This window comes from Pteropus vampyrus, unplaced genomic scaffold (assembly GCF_000151845.1).
Source record: "Pteropus vampyrus isolate Shadow unplaced genomic scaffold, Pvam_2.0 Scaffold198, whole genome shotgun sequence".
Classification (NCBI taxonomy): domain Eukaryota; kingdom Metazoa; phylum Chordata; class Mammalia; order Chiroptera; family Pteropodidae; genus Pteropus; species Pteropus vampyrus.
In genome coordinates this window covers 1,688,645-1,693,546 of record NW_011888979.1, presented here as the reverse complement: position 1 = coordinate 1,693,546, position 4,902 = coordinate 1,688,645, and positions in this window count along the sequence as shown.

Genomic DNA, 4,902 nt, shown 5'->3' with positions numbered 1-4,902 from the left:
TTCAACCCTCTTTATTTGTTGTTGAGGCTATCTCTGTGTCCCAGTATGTAGTCAATCCTTGAGAAAGTTCCATGTGCACTAGAGAAGAATGTATAAGCAGTTGTTTTGGGATGAAAGGCTCTGTAAATGTCAATTATGTCCATCTGATTTAATGTGCCATTTAAGGATGTTATTTCCTTATTGATTTTCTGTTTGGATGATCTGTTCATATCCGACAGTGGAGTATTTAGGTCCCCTATTACGATAGTGTTTTGGTCTGTTTCTCCCTTTAGTTCTGTTACTAATTGCTTTACATATTTTGGGGCTCCCTGTTTGGGAGCATAGATATTAATAAGTGTTATGTCTTCTTGGTACATGATTCCTTTATCATTATCAAGTGTCCTTCAGTATCTTTCTTTGCCTTTTTATTTTGAAGTCTATTTTGTCTGATATTAGTATCACTACTCCCGCTTTTCTCTGAATGCCATTTGCTTGAAATATATCCCACCATTTCCCTTTGAGTCTATATTTGTCTTTGGAGCTGAGATGTGTCTCCTGGAGGCAGCCTGTGATTGGGTTTTGTTTTTTAATCCAATTTGCAACTCTGTGCCTTTTTATTTGTGAGTTCAGTCCATTTACATTTAGAGTGATTATTGAAATATGAGGTCTTCCTATAGCCATTTTATCTTTTGCTTTCTGGTAGCTCAGTGTTTCCATTGCTTCCTTGTCCTTATGCTTCTGTTTTCTTCATTTTGGTTGGCTTTTGTGGGTTTTTCTTCTGGTTTTTCTTGTTTTATGTTATATAGTTCAGTTCTGAATCTTTGGCGTGCGGTTACCATTACGAATATGTGAAAGATAGCTATCTATATACAGTCGTCCCTTTTATTCTGTGTGTGCCTTATCTCCATTCCTCTTTGTAAATTTAGATCTTTGAATCTTCCCCTTTTCAGTCATTGTTGTCTCAATTTGTCCCTATGTATGCTGACCATTCATTACTATCTTGCTATAGCAAATCTCTTCTTATTGTTTAAGCTTATAATGCCCTGTTCTTAGTAAGGGTTGCACTCCTCTGCTTCTATTTGCCTGATAGTTACCTTACCCCTAATTATGTATTTTTTTTTTTCATCATTTTGTTTTTGGTGAGCTGACCCCTTTCAGTACTTTGTGTAATGCAGGCTTCATAGTGGAAAATTCCCTCAATTTTTGTATGTTGGAAAGGTCTTTATTTCTCCTTCATATCTAAAAGAGAGCTTAGCTAGATACTAGGCTGGTAGTTCTTTTCACTTAATAGTTTGAATATTTGATTGTACTCCTTTCTGGCTTGTAAGGTTTGTGCTGAGAAGTCTGACGATAATCTAATGGGTTTTCCCTTATAAGTTATCTTTTTCTTCTCCCTGGATGTCTTGAGAATTCTGTCTTTCTCGATGATTAGAATTATTTTTGATAATTTTAATACAATATGTCTTGGAGAAGGCCTTTTTTGGGTTGAGATTATTGGGTGTTCTGTTGACTTCTTGAATTCCAAGCTCCAGCTCATTCCTTAGATTTGGGAATTCTCTTCAACTATTTGTCTGAAAATGCTTGCTAGTCCCTGCTCCTTTTCCTCACCTTCAATAATGCTCAGAAGGCGCTTTTCTTCTGTTTTCTAGTAGGTGGCATCTAAGCTTTTTGGATATCTGCTTTATATTTAAAGTCTTAATAATACTTTTTTTCCCTTATAGATGTTTAATCATGCTCACTACTCTCAGTCTCCATCCCTGTCAGTGTTAGTGACAGTTTCAGTAGCGTTTGCTCAGATTCACCTGGGGGATCTGCAGTGTTCGGTCTTAGAGAGAATGGTGGGAGGGGCCCTCTGGGTTGGGGTTTGGAGACTGTGGCTCAGCCTTGGTTTTCCAACCATGACTGGTAAAATCAAATGTTGTTCCTTTGCCGTTCCCATTTCTCTGCCTTCTGCCCTGATGACTGGGCCCTGCCACGGCTGCATGGAGCTCACAGCACTCCCAGGCAGGGCTATTCAGGGAACTTGCCGCACCTTTTCTCCTCTCCTTCCTCGTACAGAGATTTCCAGTTGCTGCTAGAGGCAGCTTCTTTCTTATGCGCAGGTAGTATGTGCTTCCTGATGTGCCTATACAACATATACAATATTTTTATTTAAAAAATTGAGCCAGAATTTAACCATGCCTTTAGAACCAGCTACCAGCTTACAGGAAATGCAAGGAGAAACAGGAGAACCCATTAAATGATATCAAAAGTCCATATCAACAAAATCTAGTCTACAGGACAAACAACCCAGTTTTTTCAACAATAACAAAAAATATTGCAAAGGAAAAATTAGAAGAGGAGAAGAGAGAAGAAGAAGAGAGGGAGGGACCAAGAAATTAAAAGCAATTTAAGATTCTTACTTTACGCCATATGTAAAAATTAACTAAAAGTGGATAAAAGACCAAAATATAAGAGTGGAAACTATAAAACTCTTAAAAATATATGTAGGAAAAAAGCTTCATAATATTGGATTTGTCAGTGATTTCTTGAGTATGACACCAAAAGCACAGCAACAAAAGTGAAAATAGATAAACTTGGATAAACTGGACCACATCAAAATTGAAAACTTCTGCACATCAAAAGACACAATTAACAGAGTGAAGAAGATAACCCATGGAATAGGAGAAAATATTTGCAAATCAAATATCTGATAAGGGGTCAACATTCAGAATATATAAGGAACTCCTACAAACTGACAACAAAAAACAAATGACTTGATTTTTTTCTAAAAGAGAGCAAAGGACTTCAATAGACATTTCTCCAAAGAAGATATAGAAATGGCCAACAGGCACATGAAAAGATGCTCATCATTAGTCTCTAGGGAAATGCAATTCAAAACTTCAATGAGATATCACCTCACATCCATTAGGATAGATACTATTTAAAAAAAATCAAAAACCATAAAAACAAGAAAATAAATGTTGTCAAAGGTGTGGAGAAATTGGAATCCTTAATGCACCGGTGGTGGGAATATAAAATGATGCGGCTCCTAAGGAAAATGTTATGGCAGTTCTTCAAAGCAAAAAAAAAAAGGAATTACCATAGTAATTACACTTCTGAGAATACATCCAAAATAATTGAAATCAGAGTCTCAAAAAGATATTTGTACACCCATGTTCATAGAAGCATTACTCACACTAACCAAGAGGTGGAAGAAACTCAGGTGTCCATCAACAGATGAATAAACAAAATGTGGTATGTACAAAGAATATTATTTAGCCTTAAAAAGAAGTAGAATTATAACACATACTACCACATGGATGAATCTTGAGAACATTATGCTAAGTACAATAAACCAGTGACAAAAAGAAAAGGACTGTATAATTGCACTTATATGAGATACCTGGAGTAGTCAAATTCATAGAGACAGAAAGTAGAATGGTACCTGCCAAGGATCTAGGGAATGGGAGAATGGAGACTTGTTAATAGACACGGAGTTTCAGATTTGCAAGATGAAAAGAGTTTCTGGAGATGGTGAGTGGTGATGATTGTACAGTGATGTGAATATACTTGACACTACTGAACTGCACACTTAAGGATGGTTAGGATGGTAAATTTAACCATAATTAATATTTTAAAAATTTTAATTAAAAATTTAATTAAATAAACATCCAATTGCAATGTATGGATCTTTTCTGAATACTGATTCAAACATACACACTTAAAAATTAAAAAACAAAAAATATTTATGAGGCAGTTCAAGAAATTTCAGTAGTAACTATATGTTTAATGAATTAAGTTATTATTGGCCATTTTTTAGGTGTAATATGTTATCGTGGTTATCTTTTTTTAAGTCATTGTCTCTTAGAGATAAGTACTAAAATATTTATAAATAAAATAATTAGTTGTCTGTAATTTGCTTCTATATAGTCAGGTGAGAGAGTAGATGGTGGCATGCTAGATTGGCTGGTAATTATTGAAGTTAATTGATGGGTAATCAGAGGTCCTTTTCCCCCATTATGTGTTTTTAAAAATACCTCTTTGATGTCAATGTGGGTGGTATCTGATATTATTCTTTACTACTGGATATGCATATTGGAAGGATACTACATTTATGCCAATTTATTCTCAGCCTACAATGACATACTTATTTTCAACCACATTTAGCAAAGCTGTTCCCTTCTGTCAAGTACCATGGAACTAAATAGTTCTCTGCATTCCAATAGCTTAGAAGCCAGAATAAATAGCTATAGACCACATGGCACTATCAGTCCCCATACACAATCCAGACATATCATTAGAAAATGGGTAAATAATGCACATATCTATCTGCTGAAGAATATCCTGTAAGCCACAAAGTGTCAAAAACCTGTGGACTGATCATTACCCTGCAAACAGGACAGCACTGGAGACACTGAGACTGATTTTTAGGTTAAATTTATCCCTGAAGGAAAGAGAGGCAATGTTTATTCAAAATAGTAGGAAACTGGATACTAAACACATCATCCAGCTGCTTCAAACTATTGTCCCAAGAGCTAGTAACTGAATGAACAATTAGCTGTTTCCTATCATTTATTTCTAACTTTTATATTTGCATTTTAAACTACAGTATGGTAAAAGATTTTGCTTAAATTTCCCCTAATGAATTTTACATATTTGTACTTTCCTATATTCAAGTATTTCTATTTTTTAAAAAAGTGTGATCAGTAATATTACAAACAAGCTTACTATGCTTTGACTTTTATTTTGGAATTGAAGTATTGAGTGGCTCAAAAGGCACATTTATTTAAAATTTTCCTGCAGAGGATTAAAGAAACTCTAGGAGAAATATAATTATAGCTTTATTGAAAATGTTTTCTGTCCCTGTCTAAAGTCCCTCTTTGTACCCTTGCTCTCAGCTTTCACAATAGTAGGAAACCATTCTTGGCACATGTTGTACAA